This window comes from Acinonyx jubatus, chromosome X, assembly GCF_027475565.1.
Source record: "Acinonyx jubatus isolate Ajub_Pintada_27869175 chromosome X, VMU_Ajub_asm_v1.0, whole genome shotgun sequence".
NCBI classification, from domain to species: domain Eukaryota; kingdom Metazoa; phylum Chordata; class Mammalia; order Carnivora; family Felidae; genus Acinonyx; species Acinonyx jubatus.
Window position 1 is genome coordinate 65,474,186 of NC_069389.1, and position 26,240 is coordinate 65,500,425.

Here is a 26,240-nt window from a genome sequence, read left to right on the forward strand (position 1 = left end):
AAGAGTCTTTCTTCATTTGCCTCTCTCTCTTTTTATTTCCTTCCTCATTTGTTTCTTAAATTCCACATATGAGTTAAATCATATGGTATTTGTTTATCTCTGACTGAGTTACTTTGTTTAGCATTAATACTCTAGGTCCATCCATGTCATTACAAATGGCAATTCTTTCTTTTTATGGCTAAGTAGTATTCCAAATTGTATATATCTCACCTCTTCTTTACCCATTCATCAGCTCGTGGACACATGGGCTGATTCCATAATTTGGCTATTGTAAATACTATAGCAATTAAACATCAAGATGTACGTATTCCTTTCTATTAGTATTTTTGTACTCTTTGGGTAAATACCTAGTAGTGCACTTGCTGGATCATACCACACTCCTATTTTTAAATTTTGGAGGACCTTCCATACTGTTTTCAAATTTGGCCACACATGTTTGCATTCCCACCAACAGTGCAAGATGGTTCCCTTTTTTCCACATGCATTACAACAACTGTTGTTTTCTTGTGTTGTTGATTTTAGCCACACTGACAGGTGTGATGTGATGTCTCATTGTAGCTTTTGTTTCTACTTACCTGATGATCAAAGATGTTGAACTTGTTGTTTTCATGTGTCTGTTGGCTATTTGTATGTATTCTTTTGTAAACAATATCTATTCATGTCTTGCCCATTTTTTAACTGGATTATATGCTTTTTTGCAGGGGTTTGAGTTTTATAATCTATTTATATATTTTTGGTACTAACTCTTATATGAGATATGTCATTTGCAAATATCTTTTCCCATTCTGTAGTTTGCCTTTTGGTTTTGTTGATTGTTTCCTTTGCTGTGAAGAAGCTTTTTATTCTGATCAGGTCCAAATAGTTGATTTTTGTTTTTATTCCCTTGCCTGAGTTCTCTAGAATTTTAAATGGCTTCCTGTCTCACATTTAGGTCTTTAATCCATTTTGAATTTATTTTACTGTATGGTGTAATAAAGTGGTCCAGTTTTATTCTTCTGCATGTTGCTATCCAGTTTTCTCAACACCATATTTTGAAGAGACTATCTTTTTCCCATTAGATATTTTTTTTCCTATTCTGTCAAAGATTAATCAACCATATAGTTGTGGGGATTTTTCTGGGTTTTGTAAAGTGTTGCATTGAGTATGTGTCAATTTTTGTGCCAGTACCATATTGTCTTGATCACTACAGTTTGTAATATAACTTGAAGTCCAGAATCGTGACACCTTCAGACTTGCCTTTCTTTTTCAACATTGCTTTGCCAATTCAGGATCTTCTGTGGTTCCATACAAATTTTAGGATTGTGTGTTTTCCAGCTCTGTGAAAAACGCTGTTGGTATTTTGATAGGGATGGCATAAATGTGTAGATTTTTTGGATATTAAAAACATTTTAACAATATCTGTTCTTACAATCCATGAGCATGGAATTTTTTTCCATTTCTTTGTTTAATCTTTGATTTATTTCATCAGTGTTTTACAGTTTTCAGAGTACAGATCTTTCAACTCGTTGTTTAGGTTTATTCCTAGTTATCTTATGGGTTTTTGTATAGCTGTAAATGTTATAAATTCCTTGATTTCTTTTTCTGTTGCTTCATTATTGGTATATAGAAATGAAATAGATTTATGTATGTTGATTTTGTATTCCATGACTTTATTGAATTTGTGTATCAGTTCTAGGATTTTATTGATGGATTCTTTTGTGTTTTCTATATACAGTATCATATCATATGCAAAGAGTGAAAATTTGACTTCTTCCTTGCGGATTTGAATGCCTTTTTTTTCTTTGTGTTATCTGATTGCTGTGGTTAGGACTGCTAGTACTATGTTTAATAGAAGTGGTGAGAGTGGATAACCCTGCCCTCTTCCTGACCATAGAGGAAAGGTTTTCAGTTTTCCCAATTGAGAATGATGTTACATGTTTGTTTTTCATACATGGCCTTTCTTATGTTGAATGTATGTTCCCTCTAAACCTACTTTGTTTAGGGTTTTATCATGAATGGATTTACTTTGCCAAATGCATATCCCCCATCTATTGAAATGTTTATATGACCTTATCCTTTATTTTGCAATGTGATGCCACACAGTGATTGATTTGCAAATATTAAACCATCCTATAATCCAGGAATTAATGTGTCTGAGAAACTCTATGTCTCCTCCTATGGTGAATTAAAACTTGCTAGATATATTATTCTTGGCTTCAGATTTTTCCCATTCTGCACTTTTTGACTTGCCCATTTCTGATAAAAACTCTCCTGCTAGACGTAAGTGTTTTACCTTCCATGTTAATGGCATCTAATGCTTTTGCTATATTTAAGATTTTTCCTTTATAACTGTATTTTGCAAATAATTACAGTATGTTTTGCTGCCCTATTTTTGTTGATTTTGTTGGGAGTTCTCTGTGCTTCTTGAATATGAATGTCTGTTTCCTTCCCTATATTAGGGAAGTTTTCAACTATTATTTCTTCAAATAAATTTTATACTTCCTTTTCTCTCTCTTATTCTTATGGGACTCTTATAATATGAATGTTATTACATATGATGGAATCAATGAGCACCCTACATCTGTTCTCACGTTGCATAATTCTTTCTTTTGTTAAGCTTCAATGCTTTCCATTACTTTGTCTTTTAAGTTAATTCATTCCTCTGCTTCTTCCATTTTGCTCTTCATTGCATCAACATGTTTCTAATCTCATTTTTCCCTCTTCATCTATGACCAATTCATTTCTCACTATTTTATATTTTGTAATGATTTCAATAATGTCTTTCATTATTTTCTCAAGTCCTGTGAGTTTCCTCAAGATCATTGCTTTCAATTTTCCATCAGGCATATTCCTTTTATCTGTTTTGCTTAGATCTCTGGCTGTGGCCTTTTCTTGTTCTTTATCCTGGATAAAGTCCTCTGTATTCTCATTTTGTCTACATCTCTGCCTGCTTCTCTGCATTAGAAAATCTAGTAATGTCTCCTGTTCCTGAAAGTAGTGGCCTTATGAAGAAGAAGTCATGTAGTGCTCAAAGCCTGGTGTGTAAGTTAGTGTTTCCAGTGTGTGCTGCATGCACTCTCCTGTTGTGTTCTGGATGCTCTATCCTTCAGGGCAATTGTTTGCAGAGGCTCTCCTTGCCTGCTGTAGGCAATGTTTGGTCCTCTGCCTGAATGTGGCAAGTTTTAATTAGGTGCACTCTGGTCTGTTTTTTTCCTCCACCAGAATTGAGGCCCTGCAGAACTCCAGGTTAGGGAGAGTTAATTTGGGCAGCAGTTTGTGCTAGTCTTCTGGTGGAGGGGCCCACCACACTGGGACTCAGGCAAGTGTGATGAAAAGGCAGTTCCACAAGAGTATAGAAGTGTGAGGTTTAGTGTAAGTATGTTAGGCAACCAGTGTCCTGTTGTGCTGCTTCCCACAGATGGCTCTGTGTTTATGGTGAGAGGTGGTGAAAAGAAATATCACTGGACAATTCTTTTGTTCCAGGAGAGGTGTCTCAGTAAATGATGGCTCTCTGGGACATGCTCTCAGAAGCGCAAACAATCTTCCCACTGTGTGTCACAGGTACTCTTCAGATTGCAGCCTCCAAGCTTTATGCCCTAGGACTATTTGTCTGCCTCCTCTCCAAGAGCAGCACAGCGCCCTCTAGTCTCTATCCCAGTCATGCTCATTGACCTTTAGAACTCTAGGCTTTATATCTGGCTGATTGACAAAACTCACAAAATTCTAAATTCTCAATTTCCAAGACAATATCTATGGGGAAACATTCTCCTTGCCATTCTCCAGTGTGCTCCTCTCTTTCCTGTCCTTCTCTATGACCATGGCTCCCTCCCCTTTATAGCAGACAGTATCTATTTCTCCCCTAAACTACATCTCCTCACTTCTTACCTTCTTTGATGAAGCCTCTTCTTTCCCTTTAGGTGTAGAGTTTTTCTCTCAGTTCCCAGGTTGATTTCTGGAATATTTAGGATGTTTTGATAGTTATCTAGTTGCTATTGTGGGCCGAGGTGAGCCTAGAGTCCTCCTACACTGTTTTATCATCCTCAATCCCTGATCTTCAATTTTCGCTTACTGTTTTATCATGAGAATTTCAAATATTATAAAACATGATGTTCAATGGCCACATGGTGTTCTATCTTCATTGTTTCTAAGTAATTTTAAAAACCATGCTACAAGGGCTCCTGGGTGGCTCAGTCAGCCATGTGTCTGACTTCAGCTCAGGTCATGATCTCACAGTTTGTGGGTTTGAGCCCCACGCCAGGCTCTGTGCTGACAGCTCAGAGCCTGGAGCCTATTTTGGCTTCTGTGTCTCCCTCTCGCTCTGCTCCTCCCCCACTCATGCTCTGTCTCTCTCTCTCTCTCTCAAAAATAAATCAAAACATTAAAAAATTAAAAAAATAAATAAAAACCATGCTACATATTACCAAATGCTGTTTATAAAAGTTGTACCAACTTATACTCCAGTAAGGAACATATATTTTTTATTACATCATTTTCACACTGGATGCTATGTTTTTTTTTATGTTGATTCATTTATTTTGAGAGAGACAGAGAAAGTATGAGTAGGGGAAGGGTAGAGAGAGAGAGAGAGAGGGGGGGGGACAGAGAATCCCAAGCAAGGTCCATGCTGTCAGTACAGAGCCGGATGTGGGGCTCAAACTCATGAACCATGAGATCATGATCTGAAGCAAAATCAAGAGTTGGGCACTGAACCTCGTGAGCCACCCAGGTGCCTTTGGATGCTATTTTTTTTTAATTTAAGTTTATATTCATTAGTAAAATGTGTGTTAATATTTTTGAAGTAACTCTCCTTACTGCTTGTCCTCAATGGTGGTTTTACTTAAAATAGTATAAGATTACTAAGTGCTACAATGATGATTTTTCGGACACTCACAAATTTTCCGTTATTTTTGTCATGGTGAAACATGTATATGCAGAGTTATGTTAAACAAGATATTTCATAAATGAGGACTCCTTAATATTTATATAATTTTCAACAAGCAAGTGGTTTAATTTATAAAGTTGTAATGTGGCACATCACTTATTGACTTTAAAGTAAAGCAAAATATAAGTAGTCTATGGAAAATAAATATTTGAGCAGAGTACCTTTTGATTGTATAAACCTTCTATGTAGGAAAGTATAAAAACGTGTTAGAAAATAATGAAAAATATTAAAAATATTATTTTATCCAATATTAAAGACTGGTAAATATATTACATGTCAATTAATAAGTGTTGATATTAAAACAGAAGAACTTGAGAAAAATTATATTATGTGGTAAACATTTTGATTTTATTTTAAGTTCTTATTCTCTATGTTTTGTGCTTATGAAACTTTTGATGATTCAGGAAAGATTATTTTATTTTTATTTATTACTAAATAATACTGACCCACATTAATCAACTATTGATTATTTTATATAGAGCTTACAATAAAAATGGATTGAATTAATATATGTTGAAGTGTCTACAATATTTATATATCAAAATAAATCATAATTAGTTTCATATGTTTGGCTAAGTAAAATAAAATCTATTAACTTATATTAGTAGCAATAATATTACTTAATTTTAAGTAATAAATAAAAAAATAATCAGTATTGCAATATTTTTGAAGTTTGTCACATCAGATTACCCCAAATTCCCACAATCTGAATATCCAATGTTTATAAGTATTGCTGCTTCTCAAAATTACTCTCAGAATCTTTTTTTGAATTTGAAATATGAACATATAAATGGTAGTGCCTTAGAAAATAAGACAAAAGGAGATTATGGATTCACAATTCTATTTATTTACTTTCATTACTGACATTTTAAAATAACTATTTTAATGTGTTTTTATTAGTTAATAAAATATATGGTATATATTATATAATTTATCTTTGCTTGAAATCATGAAAATGACTTAGTTATCTGCCCATCATTTAGTTATCTACCCATGCCCATGTAACTCTTTATTGATAATGAGTTAGATTTTCCTGGATGCTCAACTTCTCTTGGCTATAACTGTATCAACAACCACTTGAATACCATATGCCAGGTCTTGTACTGTGTACTTTAAATGCATTGTTTTATTTAATCTTCATAACACTTTGGAGTAAATATCATTGCCTACATTTTGTAGAATAAAAAACACTTATGGAGTATAAATGGATTCCTTGAAGGCATAAAAAACAGATCCCACTTTTTAACCCACATTTCTCTGCTGTCAAATCCCATGTTGTTTGCCACCATATTATACCATCTTCTATTCTCAGAATATCTTTGCTTTATTTTTCTTGACATGGTACTGGCCTGCCGGTTCATTTGCAGTACATATTCTAGGATGAATAAATAAAAATGGAATTCAAAATAGAAATATATGTTTTAATGCAAATAACACTGAGTGTAATTGTAATTCCAAAACTTATAAAAAAAGAAACCTTGAGAACTTGGGCATGTTATTTAAGCCTTCTGAAACTTAGTTATCCTACATGTATAATGGAAATAACATCTAACATCATGTACACCAAAGCTATGAAAATTACTTGAAATAATATGCACAAAGTACCTCACACAGTGTCTGGTGCAGTGTTAAGAGTACAGTAAATATTAATTCCCTTGCTCCTAGTAAGTTCTTAGTCTACAGGACTTTTCTTTGCTCATTTCTTTTGTTTCTTAATTCCACATGAGTGAAATCATATGCTATTTGTCTTTCTCTGACTGATTTATTTCTCTTAGTTTAATAGTCTCTAGCTCCATCCATGCCATTGCAAATGGAAAGATTTAATTCTTTTTCTAATAGGTTAGTAATATCCCATTGTCTGTGTGTGTTTGTGTGTGTGTGCGCACGTGTGTCTGTGTGTCTTTGTGTGTGTGGGGGGGTGTATACCACATCTTTTTTATCCATTCATCTGTTCAATGGACACAGGCTACTTCCATTATTTGCTTACTGTAGATAATGTTGCTATAAACATAGGAGTGCATGTATCCCTTTCAATTAGTATTTTTTATTCTTTGGGTAAATACCTAGTAGTGCAATTGTTGGATCATATGGTACTTCCATTTTTAAATTTTTGAGGACCCCCCATACTGTTTTCAAGAGTGGCTGCACCAGTTTGCATTCCCACCAACAGTGCAAGAGGGTTCCCCTTTTTCCACATTACCAGCAACACCTGTTGATTCTTATGTTATTTTATCCATTCTGAATGTGAGGTGATGTCTCCTTATAGTTTGAGTTCTATTTACCTGGTGGTCAGTGATGCTGAACATCATTTCACGTGTCTGGTGGCCATCTTTATGTCTTCTTTGAAAAAATGTCTATCATGTCTTCTGCCTATTTTTAATAAGATTATTCATTTTTGTGTGTGTTGAGTGAGTTTTATAAGTACTTTATATATTTTGGATACAAAGGGTCAATTTTAAAGACCGTTGTGGGGTGCCTGGGTGGTTGAATTGGTTAAGCATCCAACTCTTGATAAATCAGCTCAAGTCATGATCTCACTGTGCATGGCATTGAGCCCTCCATCGAGCTCTGCACTGACAGCGGGGAGCCTGCTTGGGTTTCTCTCTCTCCCTCTCTTTCTGCCCCTCCCCAACTCATTCTCTCTCTCTCTCTCTTTCTCTTTAAAAGAACAAAAAATAAATATAAATATAAACAAAAATGTAAATAAATATATAACACAAATTTTTATAGTGGATTTATGTTTCTAACGTTTACTTATTTTGAGAGATCCCACTGCAGGGCTCAGTCTCATGACTGTGAGATCATGACCTGAGCCAAAATCAAGAGTCTAATATTTAACCAACAGAACCACCCAGATGCCCCCCAAATATGTGTTTTTAACTACTCTATTTAGACTATTATTTTTAAAGTGACTTATTTATATTCTTAGGTTAATATATAACATTTTTATAACAATTTTATACTAATTGCTACTATCCTTATTTCATTTTTCTTTTTTCTTTGACTTTTATAGAGAGCTTTATAGGATTCCATTTTTTCTCTTATTCTCCTTTAAAAATAGTATTTTTCTGAAGTTTATAATATGCTTATTTAAAATAATCTAAGTACTGCTTCTAATGACATTATACCACTTTACATGAAATACAAGTGCCTTATCACAGAGAATTCCCAATTCTTTTCTCCCATTCCTAATGATGTTGCTGTCATTGATTCCACTTATCCAAACGTCATAGTTACTTAATAACTTGTTAGTAGTATTGCTTTTAAAAAACAGAAATCTTTATTTCAATTAAGAATAAAAAATAAAATAACTTATTTTACTTTAAATTATTGCTTCCTAGTCCTTTCTTTTCTTTATGTAGATTCAATTTTATAGACTGTATGTTTTATTTCTTCTACAAGAATTATTACTTAATTTTTGTTTACATTTTTTTATTTATTTTTGAGAGAGAGAACACCTGTGGGGCAGGAGCAGAGAGAGATGGAGACACAGAATCCGAAGCAGGCTCCAGGCTCTGAGCTGTCAGCACAGAGCCTGACTCATGGCTGGAACTCACAAACCGTGAGATCATGACCTGAGCTGAAGTTGGAAGCTTAACCGAGGCACCCAGGCGCCCTTAGAAGAATTATTACTTATATTGCAGGTGTGTTGGAAATTAATTCCCCCTTTTTTGTTGATCTGTTAGTCTTAATTTCTCCATTACTTTTGGAGAATAATTTTTCCACACATATGCAGTTTTTTTTCTTTTTAGTGCACTCTTTTGTTTCTCTGATGATATATCTATTGTAATTCTTTTGTTCCTCTACAAATAAGATATGAGATGAATTTTGTCTCTTGTTTTTCTTGAGGCATAACTTTTGTCTGTTTTTTTTTCATTCTGTTATAATATACCTTTATTTTTAAAGGTTTTATTTAAATTCAAGTTAGTTAACATACAGGGCAATATTAGTTTCAAGTCTACAATTTAGTGATTCAAAATTTACATACAATATCTAATGTTCATCACAAGTGTTCTCCTTAATCCCCATCACCTATTTAACCCATTCTCCCACCCACCAACCCTTTGGTAACCATCAGTTTATTATCTATAGTTAAGAGTCTGTTTCTTGGTTTTCTTCTGTATGTTTTTTTCTTTATGTTCTTTGGATTTGCTTCACAAATTCCACATGTGACTTAAACCGTATGGTATTTTTCCTTCTCTGCCTGACTTATTTTGCTTAGCATAATACTCTCTAGCTCTATCCACATAATTGCAAATGGCAAGATTTCATTCTGTTTTATATGTAAAGTTTATTTCTTTATTTTGGGAGAGAAAGAGAGAGACACAGAGAGAGAGAGAGAGAGAGAGAGAGTGAGCAGGGGAAGGGCAGAGATGGAGAGAGAGAAAAAATCCCAAGCAGGCTCTATACTTCCAGAGCAGAGCACAATGCAGGACTCAAGCCCATGAAATGTGAGGTCATGACCTGAGCCCAAACCAAGAGTTGGACACTTAACCAACTGAACCCCCTAGGTGTCCCATGATTTTATTATTTTTTATGGCTGAGAAATATTGCATTGTATATGCACACAACATTTTTATTATTCATCAGTTGATGAACATTTGGGCTGTTCCCATAAATTTGTCTATTGTATATAATGTTTCCATAAACGTTGAGGTGCACGTAACCCTTTGAATTAGTATTTTTGCATTCTTTGGGTAAATTCCTAGTAGTGCAATTGCTGGGTTGTATGGTAGTTCTATTTTTAACTTTTGAGGAACTCCAATACTCTTTTCCAGAGTAGCTGCACCAGTTTGCATACCCACCAAAAGTGTAAGAGAATTCCCCAATCTCCACACCCCCCCCCCAGACACTTGTTTTTCCTTGTGTTGTTAATTTTAGCCATTCTGACAGGTATCAGGTGATATCTCATTGTAGTTTGATTTGTATTTCCCTGATGGTCAGGGATGTTGGGCATGTTAGGCATTTTTTCATGTTTCTTTTGTCCATTTGTATGTCTTCTTTGGAAAAATATCTATTCATGTATTCTGCCTATTTTGTATTTGGATTATTTGTTTTTACACTGCTGCATTTAATAAGTTCTTTATATATTTTGGATACTAATCCCTTATCAGGTATTTCATTTGCAAATATCTTCTTACATTCTATAGGTTTCCCCTTAATTTGTTGATTTTTTCTTTCACTATGCAGAAGTTTTTATTTTGATGAATTCCCGATAGTTTATTTTTGCTTTTGTTTCCCTTGCCTGTGGAGATATATCTAGTAAGAGGTTGCTATGGCCCATGTCAAAACAGTTACCTCCTCTATTCTCCTTTAGGATTTAATGGTTTCATGTCTCACATTAGGTCTTTAATCCATTTTGAATTTATTTTTGTGTTTGTTATAAGAAAGTGGTCTAGGCTAATTCTTTTGCAGGCTGCTGTCCAGTGTTCCCAAAACTATTTTTTGAAGAAACTTGTTTCCATTGGATATTTTAACCTTCTTTGTCAAAGATTAATTGACCACATAATTATGCATTCATTTCTGGGTTTTCTATTTTGTTGTATTGATCTATGGGTATAGTTTTGTGCCATGACCATACTGTTTTGATCACCATAGCTTTGTAATATAACTTGAAGTCCAGAATTGTGATCCTTCCAGCTTTGTTTTCCTTTCTAATCCTACTTTGTTGAGGGTTTTAATCATGAATAGATGTTTTACTTTGTCAAATGCTTTTTCTGCATCTATTGAGATGATCATGAATTTCTTATCCTCTTATTAATGGGGTGTATCAGGTTGATTGATTTGCAAATCTTGAAATACTCTTGCAGCACAGGAATAAATCCCACTTGATCATGGTGAATGATTCTTTTAATGTACTGCTGGATTCAATTTGCTCATATATTTGAGAATTTTTGCATCCATGTTTTTTCGGGAATATTCAGTGGTAGTTCTCTTTTTTAGTGGAGTTCTTGTTTGGTTTTGGAATCAGAGTAATACTGGTCTTCTAGAATGAATTTGGAAGTTTTCCTTCCATTTCTATGTTTTGGAATAATTTGAGAAGAATAGGTATTAACTCTTCTTTAAATGTTTGGTAAATTTCTTTGAATACATGGAGGTTAAACAACATAGTAATAAACAATGATTGAGTCAAGAGTGAAATGAAAGAAGAAATTTAAAAATACATGGAAACTAATTAAAAATGAAAACACAATGATCCAAAACCTTTGAGACACAGGAAAAGCAGTACAAATTGGGAAGTATATAGCAATATAAGCCTACTTCAAGAAGCAAGAAATATCTCCAATAAACAACCTAACTTTACACCTAAAGGATCTAAAAATTAAACCAAAAAGTTTGCATAAGGAAGGAAATAATAAAGATTAGAGAAGAAATAAATGATATGGAAACTAAACACCAATAGAACAGGTAGAAGTGTTTTCAGGGGAGCTAAGATGGCAGAGTAGTAGGAGGACCCTAGGCTTGCCTCGTCCCTCAAACAGAGCTATATAAATATCAAATCATTCTGAATATCCATGAAATCTATCTGAGAACTGACAGAAAAAAGTGCACACTACAAGAAGACAAGAGGCCACATCATGGAATTTAGGAAGTGTGGAAACATGGATTGGGGGAGAAAAGATTCACAGGTGCTGTGGAGGGGAGGGAGCCCTGTTTGCAGAGAAATGCAAGAGTGAGAAGAGCACACAGGGGATTGCAAAAGGACAAAACTTCCCCAAAGCCATTGACTGGGAAAATGAGAGGAGGTGAATGCTGCTATTTTTTTCAACCAGTGAGGCTCAAAGACTGGATTTTTAGAGGTCCCTTGCATGGCTGGTCTAGAGTGCTGAGGACATGGAACTGCTCCCATAGAGAAAGTAGACAGGTAACCCATGGGGAGACAGTACAATCTGAAGATTGCCTAAGAGCATTGGGAGAGAATGTTCAATCTTCTTGGAGTACATTTGAGACAGGTGGCATTGTCTCTCCAGGGACAAAAGAGCCAGTGAATGCCATTTACCTCCTCTGTCCCTCAGCATAGGTGAAGAGACATCTGTTCAGGGTAGCTAACCTGCACACTGGTTGTTTAGCTTACTTTGCCTCAAATCCCAAACTCCAGTGCTCTGGTGTGATTTCCCTTCTAGGTTATACCTGCATCAATCCTAGAGTGGCTAGACCCAAATCAAGAATACCAGCATGGTTCCCTGCCGCAGCAGGTCCGTAAAATTTGGAATTTTAAAACTCAGACAGCCTGGCTGGGTTGGAGCACAAAGTACACCATACTCCTCAAGGAAGGTAAGCAACTCAGAGATTATGAAAACAGAAATCTGAAAAATGCTTAGGAGGTATGAGGGGAAATATTCACAATTATGAGAGAGCTTCCCTAACAGCTATAATCACAAACTACCCTCTTCAAGGACAAAGTAGCTGGAAAGTGCCACTTCCCTCTCCCTTCATTCAGCACAAACCAACATCAGTAAACAACGCAGCAAAAAAACTGCTTAACCTGCTTACATCAAGACACTCTCCTGACCTGCACTCTGTTGGGGCTGTGTATTTTGGTATGTGTACATAAAGACCAGAAAGGCTAGCTCTTCCCTCAGGAGACCAGCAGAAACCACTGCATGCACTACCTCTACTGAACGTAGAGTCCTACAAAGTTTCAGTTCTAGTGAAAATAGCATTGGGTCTCTTTTCACAAGCAGACCAGAGCACATCTAGTTAAAACTTGACACATTCTGGCTAGGTTAAAATACTCCCCATTGAAGGCAAGGAGAACTTTGGTACAGGGCTTACTTGAGGGATAGAGCAGCCAGAACACATCAGCAGAGTGCATACAGCACACACCGGAAACATTTCCTGAAGCACCAGTCCCAGGGCATTATATTACCTCTTCTTCATAAAGCCATTACTCTCAGGAGCAGGGAACATAACATTCTTTTCTAACACAGAGAAAAAGAGAGACCTACCCAAAATGCCATGATGGAGGAATTCATCCAGAAACAAACAAAAAAGCAAAAAAAGAAAAGAGAAAAAAGAAAAAAAGAAAAAGGTCACAACCAAAGATTTAATTGAAAGAATTATAAGTGATATGCCTCATCCAGAATTTAAAGCAACAATCATAAGGATACCAGCAGAGCTTGAGAAAAGCATAGAAGACATTTAAGATCCTTACCACAGTGACAATAGAGCTTAAAACAAACCAGACTGAAATGAAAAATGCAGTAATAGATTTGAAACTGAGTGGATGTAATGACCACAAAGATGGAAGGAGCAGAGGAGTGAGTAAGTAATATAAAAGATAGAATTATGGAAAATAATGAAGCTGAACAAAAGAGGTAAAGAAACATCTTGGAGCGAGAAAATAGACTTAGGTAACACAGTGATGCCATCAACCTCAATAACATTCATATCATATGAGTCCCAGAAGAACAAGAGAGGGGAAAAAGGGGCAGAAAGTTTATTTCAGTGAATCATACATGTAAACTTTCCTCATCTAGGGAAGGAAACAGACATCCAAATCCAGGAGGCATGGATGTTCCTACCAAAATCAACAAAAGTAGGCCAACACCAAGACATATTGTAGTTAAATTTGGAAAATATAGATAGAAATAAAGAAAAAGATCCTAAAAGTAGTAAGAAAAAAGAAGTCCCTAAATTACAAAGGAAGAACTATAAGAGGAGAAGCAAATCTCTCCACAGAAACTTGGCAGGCCAGAAGGAAATGTCAAGACATATTCATTGTACTGAATGGGAAAGATTTGCAACCAGGAATACTCTATCCAGCAAGGTAATCATTCAGAATAGAAGGCTAGATAAAGAATTTCCCATAAAAAAAGCAACAACAACAAAACAAAACAAACAAACAAACAAACAAAAACTAAAGGAATTTGTTACCATTAAAAACAGCCCTGCCTGCAGGAAATATTAAAAGAAACTCTTTGGGAAGTTAAGACCAAAAGTGACAAAGAAAAAAAAGGAACAGAGAAAATCTCCAGAAACAACAACAAAACAAGTAATACAATGACACTAAATTCATACCTATTGATAATTCCTTTGAATGTAAATGGACTAAAAGCTTGAATCTAAAGGCATAGTGTGTTAGAATGGACAAAAAATAAGACCCAGTTCCATGATGCCTACAAGAGACACATTTTAGACCTAAAGACACCTGCAGATTGAGAGTGAGGAGATGGAGAAACATTACAATCAAATGGACTTCAAAAGAATGCAGTTGTAGCAATACTTGTATCATACTAACTAATTTGTAAAACAAGCACTATAACAAGAGAAGAAAAAAGGAACTCTATCATAATAAATTTGTCTATCCAACAAGAGGATCTAACAGTTGCCAATATTTATGCCATCAACTTGGGAGCATCTAAAAATATAAAACACTAATGAACACACAGGAATTCACTGATACTAATACAATAATAATAGAAGACTTTCACAGCCCACTCACATCTACTGAAGGTTATCTAAGCAGAAAGTCAAGAAAAAAAACTGGCTTTTATTGGCACACAGGACCAGATGGACTTAACAAATATATTCAGAACATTTCATCCTAAAGAAGCAGCATACACATTATTTTCAAGTCCATATGAGACATTCTCCAGAATAGATCATATACTAGATAACAAATCAGGCCTCAAAAAGTAAAAAAAGATTGAGATCATCCCATGCATATTTTCTGACCACAGTGCTATGAAGTTTGAAATCAACCACAAGAAAAATTTTGAAAACCACAAATATATGGAAGCTAAAGTAGATCCTAGTAAACAATAAATGGGTCAATTAGAAGATTTAAGGGTAAAAGAAATATATAGACACAAATGAAAATGAAAAAACAATGGTCCAAAACCTTTGGACTGCAAAACGAGTCATAACAGGGAAGTATATAGCAATACAGGCTTAACTCAAGAAGCCATAAAACTCTCAAGTAAGCAACCTAACATTACACTTAACAAGCTTAAAAATAAGAACAAAATAAGCCTAAGAGAGCAGAAGGGAAATAATGAAGACTAGAACATAAATAAATAATAAAAAAAAAACTAAAAAACAGAACTCTACGACCCAGCAATTGCACTACTAGGTATTTATCCAAGAGATACATGTGTGCTGTTTTGAAGGGACATATGCACCCCAATACTTATAGCAGCACTATCAACAATAGCTAAAGTATGTAAAGAGCCCAAATGTACATCGATGGATGAATGGATAAAGAAGATGTGGTATATATATATATATATATATATATATATATATATATATATATATACTCGGCAATCAAATAGAATGAAATCTTGCCATTTGCAGCTACGTGGATGGAACTGGAGGGTATTATGCTAAGCAAAATTAGTCAGTCAGAGAAAGACAAATATCATATGACTTCACTCATATGAGGACTTTAAGAGACAAAACAGATGAACATAAGGGAAGGGAAAAATAATATAAAAACAGGGAAGGGGACAAAACATAAGAGACTCTTAAATATGGCCAACAAACAGGGGGTTACTGGAAGGGTTGTGGGAGGGGGATGGGCTAAATGGATAAGGGGCATTAAGGAATCTACTCCTGAAATCATTGTTGCACTATATGCTAACTAATTTGGATGTAAATAAAAAAAATAAAATTAAAAAAAAATTAAACTATTTAAACCTACCAATGAGTACATTATAATAAAAACAAAGGTAATAAATACTCAAAACCAATCATTTGCTAATTTAAAAAAACAGAAGAACTAATCAATGAAACAAATAGGTGGTTCTTTGAAAAAATTAATGAAATTGATAAACCCTTAGCCAGACTTATCAGAAAGAAAATAGAGAAGATCCAAAGAAATGAAATCACAAATGAGAAAAGAGAAATAATATCCAAACCACAGAAAGACAAACAATTACTTGAGAATATTGTGAAAAATTATATGTCAAGAAATTGGACAACCTTGAGGAAATAGATAAATTCCTAGAAACATATAAATTGCAAACACTGTAAGAGCAAGAAAAGGAAAATGTGAGTAGACCAATAACCAGCAAGGGAAGTGAATCATTAATCACAAATCTCGCAACAAACAAGTCTAGGGACAGATGGCTTCACAGGGGAATTCTACCAAACATTTAAGTAAGAATTAATACCTATTGTTCTCAAACTATTCCAAAAATTACAAATGGAAGGAAAATTTCCAAAATCATTCTTTGAGACCAGCATTACCTTGAATCCAAAACCAGACAAATATCCTACTAAACAGGGTATTACATGTCAATATCCCTGATGAACATGGATACTAAAATTCTCAACAAGGTACTAGGAAATCGAATCCAGCAGTATATTAAGAGCATCATTCAACACGATTAATTGGGATTTATTTCTGGATGGCAAGGGTGGCTCAATATTTGCTAATCAATCAATTTGATACACCACATTAATAAAAGAAAGAAGAACCATATGATCCTCTCAATAGATGCAAAAAAAGCATTTGACAAATACAACATTCTTCTTAAAAAATATACTTCAACAAAATATGGATAACAAAAGGCCATATATGAAAAACCCACAGCAAATCTCATCCTAAATGAGGAAAAATTGAGAGCTTTTCCTCTATGGTCAGGAACAAGACTGGGATGTTCACTCTCACTACTTGTATGTAACACAATACTGGTAGCCCTAGCCTTAGTGATTAGACAACAGAAAGAAATAAATGTCATCCACTTCTGCAAGGAAGAAGTCAAACTTTTACTATTTACAAATAACATGATAGTCTTTGTAGAAAATATGAAAGACTCCACCAAAAGAATCATTAGAACTGATACATCAATTCAGTAAAGTTGCTGGATATAAAATTCAGGTATAGATATCAGTTACCTTTCTATATACCAACAATGAAGCAGTAGAAAGGGAAATCAAAGAATCAATCCTATTGGGAAGCCTGGGTGGCTCAGTTATTTAAGTGCCTGACTCTTGATTTTGGCTTAGTTCATGATCTCATGGTTCATGAGATCAAGCTCCACCTCAGGCTCCATTCTGAGAATGCAGTGTCTTTTGGGATTCTCTCTCACCCTCTCTTTCTGCCTGTCCCCCACTCCTGCTATAAATAAATAAATAAATAAATAAATAAATAAATAAATAAATAAATTTAAAAAAGAAATCAATCCCAATTACAATTGCATCCAAAAAAATAGGAATAAAGCTAACCAAACAGGTACAATTTCTGTACTCTGAAAACTATAAAACAGTGATGAACAAAATTGTAGAAGACAGAAGAGAAATGGAAAAACACTTCATTGCACGTTCATAGATTAGAACAACAAATACTGTTAAAATGTCTATACTTTCCAAAGCAATCTACACATTTAATGCCATGTCTATCAAAATACCACCGACATTTTTCACAAAGCTAGAGGAAAGAATCCTAAATTTGTATGGAACCACAAAAAGACCTCAAATAGCCAAAGAAATATTGAAAAAGCAAAGCAAAGCTAGAAGCATCTCAATCCAGAATTCAAGTAATATTACAAAGGTGTAATGAGACAGTATTGTGCTGGCACACACACACACACACACACACACACACACACACACACACACAACAGACACATGGATCATTGGAACAGAATAGAAAACCCAGAAATTGACTCATAACTGTATGGTCAAATAATCTTCAACAAAGCATGAATGAATATCCAGTGACAAAGTATCTTCAATACATGGTGTTTGGAAAACTGGACACCAACTTGCAAAAGAATGAAACGGGACCACTTTCTTACATTATACACAAAAACAAATTTGAAATGGGTGAAAGACCTAAACGTGAGACAGGAAGCTATCGAAATCATAGATGATAACACAGGTGCAGACCTCTTTGACCTCAACCATAGCAACTTATTGCTAGATATGTCTCCTGTGGCAAGGCAAAGGAAAGAAAAAATAAACTATTGGGACTTCATGAAGATAAAAAACTTCTGCACATCAAAATAAACAATCAACAAAACTAAAAGGCAGCTTTTGGAATGGGAGAAGATATTTGCAAATTACATATGTGATAAAGGGTTAGTATGCAAAAAATATAAAGATCTTATAAAACTCAATCACTGAAAAACAAATTATCCAGTTGATAAATGGGCATAAGTGGGGTGCATGGGTGGCTCAGTTGGTTAACTGCCGAACTCTTGATTTTGGCTCAGGTTCCTGAGTTCAAGCCCCATGTCAGGCTGTGTGCTGATAGTGTGGAGTCTGCTTGGGATTCTCTTTCTCTCTCCGTTTGCCCCTCTCCCATTCATGTTGTGTCTCTCCCTCTCGATAGATTAGATGATAGGTAGATAGATAGATAGAGATAGACCTTAAATGGGAGAAGACATGAAAATATATTTGTCCAAAGAACACATACAGATGCCCAACAGACACATGAAATGATGTTCAACATCACTGATCATCAGGGAAATATAACTCAAAAGTAAAATGAGATACCACCTCACATCTCATGAGAATACTCAGAGAATACTCAGAATACCTCAGAATACTCATGAGAATTTGGAGAAAAAGGGACCCTCTTGTTCCGTTGATTGGATTGCAAACTAGTGTAGCCATTCTGGAAAATAATATGGATGCTCCTCTCAAAGTTAAAAAGATAGAACTACCCTATGACCCAGCAATTGCACTACTAGGCATTTACCCAAGTGATACAAAAAATGCTGATTTTACGTGATACATGCACGCTGATGATTTTAGCAGTATTATCAACAATAGCCAAATTATGGAAATAGTCCAAATGTCCATCAACCAATGAATTGGTAAAGAAGATGTGTGATATATATATATATATATATATATATATATAATCTATATCTATATATATCATCTATATATATATATATATATAAAATCTATATCTAATCTATAGAGAGAGAGGGAGAGATAGAGGAATATTGTGCAGCCATCAAAAATAAATATATTTTTTTTTATTTGTTTATTTCGAGAGAGAGAGTGTGTGTGCATGAGAAGGGGAGGGGCAGAGAGAGAGGGAGAGAGAGAGAGAATCCCAAGCAGGCTCCATCTTGTCAGTACAGAGCCTGATGCGGGGCTTGTATTTGTGAACCATGAGATCATGACCTGAGCCAAAACGAATAGACAGATGCTTAAACTACTGAGCCACCAAGGCACCCTCGAAAAAATGAAATCTTCCCATTTGCAGCAACGTGGATGGAGTTAGAGAGTATTATGCTAAGTGAAATAAATCAGTCAGGGAAAGATAACTACCATTGTATTTCATTCATATGTGGAATATAAGAAACAAAACTGACGAACATAAGAGGAAAAAAGAAAGGGTCTATACATAAAACAGACTCAACTGTAGAGAATAAACTGTTGCTGGAGGGGTTTTGGGTGTTGAGTTTTATAAATTCTTTATATATTTTGAATACAAACCCCTTATCGGATATGTCATTTGCAAATATCTTCTCTCACTCTCTACATTGCCTTTCTGTTTGGTTGATCATTTATTTTACTGTGCAGAAACTCTTATTTTTATGTATTCCCAAAACTTTATTTTTGCTTTTGTTTCCCTTGAGCATATAGTTGTGAGTCTATTTCTGGGTATTCTATTCTGCTCCACTGATCTATGTGTCTGTTCTTTGCTCCAGTATCATACTGTGTTGATTACTACAGCTTTGTAATATAACTTTAAGTCCAGAATTGTGATACTTTTATCTTTGGTTTTCAAGTTGCCTTTTGCTATTCAAAGCCTCCAATGGTCTCATACAAATTTTAGGATTGTTTGTTCCATGTCTATGAAAAATGTTGGTGGTATTTTGATAGAGATTTCTCAAATGTGTATATTGCTTTTGGTAGTATAGACATTTTAACAATATTTATTCTCGCAATCCATGAGCATGGAATGTCTCTCCATTTCCTTGTGTTATCTTCAATTTCTTTTGTCAGTGTTTTATTGTTTTAAGGGTACAGGTTTTTCACATCTTTTGTGTAGGTTTTTCTGATGTGTATTATTGTTTTTGGTGTAATTGTAATTGAAGTTCATTCCTTAATTTTACTTTCTGCTATGTCATTATTGGTGTTTAGAAACACGACATATTTACATATGTTGATTTTGTATCTTGCAAGTTTACTGAGTTCATTTAGGAGTTTCGACAGTGTGTTGGTGGCGTCTGTCAGATTTTCTATATAGAGTATCATATCATCTGCAAATACTGAAAGTTTGACTTCTTCACGATTTAGATGCCATTTATTTATTTATTTATTTATTTATTTATTTATTTATTTAAACCCTTTTATTTCTTTTGGCTGTCTTATTGTTATGGCTGGGGCTTCTCATACTATGGTGAATAAAATTGGTGAGAGTGGACATCCTTCCCTTGTTCTTGACCATAGAGTAAGACTGCTTGATTTTTCCCCAATGAGGATGATATTAGCTGTGGGTTTTTCATATATTGCCTTAATTATGTTGAGGTATGTTCCCTCTAAACCTACTTTGTTGAATGTTTTTTATCATGAATATGTGTTCTACTTTTCAATGCTATTTTTGCATTTATTGAGGTTTTCATAGGGTTCTATCCTTTATTTTATTAACTTGATGCATAGCATTAATTGATTTATGAATATTGAACCATAATTGAAAGACAGGAATAAATCCCATTTCAACGTGATGAATGATATTTTTAAGGTTTTTTTAATTTTGTTTATGAGTATTTTGTTGAGGATTTTTTAATTTATCTTCAGAAATATTGGCCTATACTACTCTTTCATTACAGAATCTTTATCAGGGCAATTATGTCCTCATAGAATGAATTTCGACGTTTTCCTTTCATTTCTACTTTTTGGAATAGTTTGAAAATAAAGTAATAACTCTTCTTAATATGTTTGGTAGAATTCATCCATGAAGCCTTCTATTCCTGGACTTTTTTCTGTTTGGAATTTATTGATTACTAATTCCATTTCTTTGCTGATTGTCAGTCTTTTCATGTTTTCCATTTCTTGCTTTTATAGTTTTGGTATGTTATATGTTTTTAGGAATTTATCCATTTCTTGAAGGTTTTCCTTTTTGTTGCTATATAATTTTTTATAATGTTGTTTTATAATTGCTTGCACTTCTGTGTTGTTATTTTTTATTTATCCTCTGTAATTTTTGATTTTATTTATTTGGGTCTTTTCCTTTATTAAATGTGGCTAGAAGTTTATCAATTTTATTGATTATTCCAAGAACCAGCTCCTGGTCTCATTGATCTATTCTATTGTGTTCCCCACAAGTGTTTATTTAGATTTCAGTTAGTTAACATACAGTGCAATATTAGTTTCAGGTGTAGTATTTAGTTATTCATCACTTACATACAACACCCAGTGCTCATCACAAGATGTGCCCTCCTTAATTCTTGACACTGCTTTAATCAATTTAGGTTACTTTAACATGATTAAAAATGAGAGGAAGGTATGAACAGATATATTTCCAAAGAGGACATAAAGATTGACATCGGGCACATGAAGATTTGATCTACATAATTCATCTATAGGGAAATGTAATCAAAACTACAATGACTAACTTCTGTCAGAATGGCTAAACTCAATAACAAGACATGGTAGGTGTTGTCAAGAATGTGGAGAAAAGGAAACCCTCTTGCACATTTGGTGGAAATGCAAACTGGTGAAACCACTCTAGAAAACAGTACGGAGGTTCCTCAAAAAAGTTAAAAATAAAACTACCCTGCAATCTAGCAATTGCACCACTAGGTATTTACCCAAATAATACAAAAATATTAATTCAAAGGGATAAATGTGCCCTGAGGTTTATAGCTGCATTATCTACAATAGCCAATTCATGGACATAACCCAAATGTCCTTCAGATGATGAATAGATAAGGATGAGGTGGTATATACATAAAATGGAATATTACTCAGCCATAAAAATGAAATCTTATCATTTGCAATAACATGGATGGAGCTAGAGAATATTATGCTGTGTGAAATAAGTCAGTCAGAGAAAGACAAATCCCATATGATTTCACTAATATGTGGAATTTAAGAAACAAAACAAATGAGTAAAGACAAAAAAAGAGAGAAAGAGAAACAAAGAACCATAGCCTTAAGTATGGAATTCAAACTGATGGTTACCAGAAGGGAGGTACGTAGGTGGACAGGTTAATTAGGTGATGTGGATTAAGGGGTGCACTTTTGATGAGCACTGGGTGATGCATGGAAATGTTGAATCACTATATTGTACACCTGAAACTGTTTTTTTTTATTTTTTTAATGTTTATTTATTTTTGAGACACAGAGAGACAGAGCATGAATGTGGGAGGGTCAGAGAGAGAGGGAGACACAGCTCAGAGTCTGTCAGCACAGAGCCTGATGCGGGGCTTGAACTAATGGACTGCGAGATCATGACCTGAGCTGAAGTTGGTCGTTTAACCGACTGAGCCACCCAGGCGCTCCCTGAAAATGTTTTAACACTGCATTAAACTAAGTGGAATTTAAATAAAAAGATTAAAAAAAGAAAAATTAAGATCAAACCTTACATATATGAAATAATCCCATTTCATACATAGTGGGAGAGACATCATTCAACTCATAACATTGCCATAGTAAAAAATGGAGAATTATAGAAATGGAGATATCAAGGATTAAATTTTGGCTCCACTTTGGGTCCTGGATCAGTCAGTTATTTTTTCTGAGCCTTGTTTCTTTATGTGTAAAATGGAGATAAGGATATTGACTTCATTCTGATTGGGGAAGATCAATGATGGTGAATGTAAAAAGCATGGATCATAATAGGAGGTTAAAAATAATATTGTTATTAATATTAGTACAAGATTCTTTTGTCAATAAATAGTAGGCTAGGTTTCATTTAGTAGAATTTAATATCATCCAGGTTTAAGTTACACATATAATTTCTGAATCGTTTTATATGTTGTGTCTCATGCTTGCTGACATGATTTCTGCTCAGATGTCTCTATATAATTATATTAGTTATCATATCACAGTTGAAAATACTTCCACTTATATTTTGATATTACAGACCCCCTAATCTGAAAAACATTCAAGAATTCCAGTGAGAATGCCAAAATTCTATAATGGTTCCTCGGATACAAATTTGTAGCTTTATTTGTGATTTAGCAGGAATTAAAGTAAAACTTTGTTTTCAGAAACCTTCTTTGGCTGAAATTAAGGGTATACATACCCTTTTGAATCTCCTTTTCATATCATGTATATCTTATGCAAAAATTGACTCAAAATTTATTTGGTCTAGATAAGAACACATGAACGATTTAAGTTTGTGGCTGACCAAGGCTATTACCATGGAGTGGAAGGGCAGGATCTGCCATTGCAAACGTGGAGGGAATGCAGAATGAAGAACTGCACTTGATGGCAAACGACATGCAGCCTGTGCCTGGAGCATAAAGGCTGTTGTCAGCTCTTTAAAAGCTCAACTTACTACAATTTTCAGAGACTCATAGTGCAGATGTGTCAGGCAAAATTTGACTCACCGTGTTTGGATTAGCAGTAAATCTACTAATCCAACCTAATATCCAGAGGGCTATTGCTAGATCCAGGGGCTCATACATTTGCACCAGTCTTTTATCATACTGAGTCCCAGATGGCCTTAAATGGACACAAGGCATAATGAGATCTAGGAAGACATTATTATATTCCTAGGTCAAAATTCACTGCCCAACCTCTTCTTTTTTTTTTTTTTTTCTTCAGGCTGAAAGGGATGATTTCCTTGAAGTGCTAATATTCACTGTTGATTGACTCTGTTGATAGCTTTCAAAGTTCATAGCACTTATTTTAGATATAATAGCATTATTGATAATGTCTACAACAAAGACACCCATTCGTATGCAAATTCAAGCCAACTATTACAGTAAAGATAATGCCAGGTTGACCCTTAGTTTATAGTTATAGCTTTAAAAAAAGTATTTTAGCAATGGAAAGACAGAATATGTACTATATCATAATGGCCACTGAGTGTTGTCAATGCATCCTTAAACTGCCAGTTTTATAAATGGCTCTTTTGAAACCAGAGAGTTGTAAAAATGCAAAATAGAATGAAGTTTGAAATGTGTGCTTATTTAATACCCCTTCCACCATCTCTAGCTGAGAATACAGGTGTCAGAGCACAAGAGTTCCTGTCAATTTCTAAAGTTACACTTTTATCCACTAAACAAGCATCCTGATCTGGGTTACCAAACAGAGAACTCAACAGGAGCCCCTAAGTGTGTATATTAAATGTCATTTGTGCCTCTGCCTGGGCCATCCACTTTTAGGAATGCTTGCTCTCGGTCTGTTTCACCCTTTTCCTGTGCTCCCTGGCTTTTGGTAATGAAATTTCCCCAGAGACATTTCACAGAAAGGATCTTCATGCAAAACAGTTGATGCACATGCTTCTATTTTGAAAACCACATGTTCAGCACATTTTGCTTTTGTGAAATGGAATATGGTTTAAGTTTGTTTCAATCAAAAAAACACCATGGCTGGAAGGACTTATGTCAAAGTGAACAAGGTTTTATATACAATGAAGGTTTTTTTTTCCTTCTCCTTCCTCTTATGATTGAAGAGGATAAAATATAAAACATACTTTTTTTCTTTTGCCACAGCAGCAGTTGATTTGTTACATATGAATTAATTTACAAGGCAGCTTGTTATGAAAACACCATCTTCTCTATTTATTTTGGATTCAGCTTATTTATTAAGATTCACATCAAGAAAAGCATCCCTTGCTTCTACTATGAAACTTAATATGTATTCACAGTATACAGTCTCAGTGTCTGAATTTAATGGGTTGTATTATAGGCCAATTCTTGGAGTTAACTGTGCTAGAATATCAGCATGGTACACAGGAGTTAGTTCTACTTTAAAAAAATACTTTCCCTAAATCAGTATTTATATTCAGTGAAATGTGTAACTGAGTACGGAAAAACCTTGACCCAGACAATGAATGATAAAGTTAAGATTAATAGATTATTTCCAAATTGTATTATTAAATCACAGGCAATCACAAAATTAAAAAAAAAACTTGACTTTGACATTTTTTTGTAACATCTGTGTTACTCAATGCCAGTTTAAGAGTAAAAATTTTAGAGAATGACTTTTTATAGAAAGGAAATAATTATGACTTTTTAGTATCAAGAATCTGAATAATAATCATTCATAAATGTACTTGTTGAATTTTTGGTTTTAGTTTTCCAAGTTTTAACTCATCATATTTAAAACCACATTAAAGTAGATTGTCTGCATAGCCTGGCTTAAACAAAATAAACTAAGATTTATTGAGTATTCACCCTATTCAAGGCATAATAGTGGATTCTGCAGGTACAAAAGAATAAGACAGTATCTTTAGTCTCATGGAGTTTGGAAGATAAGACAAACTTTCATAAGAAGTTCAAAATAAGTAGAAAATGATAGCTTGTAAAACATCCTTGTGCAAGGACTCAACTGTTATGAGCTCTAGTAGCAGTATTTCTGTGTACTGGTTATTAATTTGTCAAACACTCATTGAGTACTTTTTAATATCTTCTAGACACTGTGCCAAGAGCTGACATTGGGGAAACATAATCTTTGCTCTGCCTCCTTTACAGTCTACTTGGAGAGAATGAATGAAATGATATGCTTAGTTACACAAATACATATAGATGTAATGAATGGGTGCCAAAGCAATGAAGGGGCATATTTAGGTCAGACTTACATTTCACTGTCCACAACTGATTTGCATGTGAAAATTATACTTCACAGACCTCTCAGAAGGTGTCACTATAATTTGCACATAATATTTTGTTGCTGTTTTTGTGTTGTTTTGTTGATTGCTGTATTAGTTAGAGCTGCTGTAAGAAACATACCTTAGACTGGGTGCTTAAACAATAAACATTAATTTTCCCAGTTCTGGGGTCTGGAAAGTCAAGGTGTCAGCAGATCTGGTGTTTGTAGAGGGCTTGCTTCCTGGCTTGTAGACAGCTGCCTTCTTGCTGTATCCTCACATGCCCCAAAGAGAGAGCGGGAAAGAGAGACTGAGAAAGTTCTCTCCTGTCTGTTTTTAATAGTGTACTAATCCCATCAGCAGAGTTCCACCCTCCTGAAAGAGATACCTCCCAAAGGCCCCATTCTCTAAATACTCTCACATTGGTGATTAGAGTGTCTATACAAGAGTTTGGGAAAGACACAAACATGTAGTCCTTAACAATTCTCAATTAACTCACCTGAATGAATCACCCAAATTTAATAGTTATGTTTTGTTGGATTCATGTGAATTCAATTATGGTAAATTGAAAAATCAAGTGAGAGAAGAATGGCTGTGATTATTATTACCTTTTGGAGAAGAGGCTGAAAAATAACTCACCAA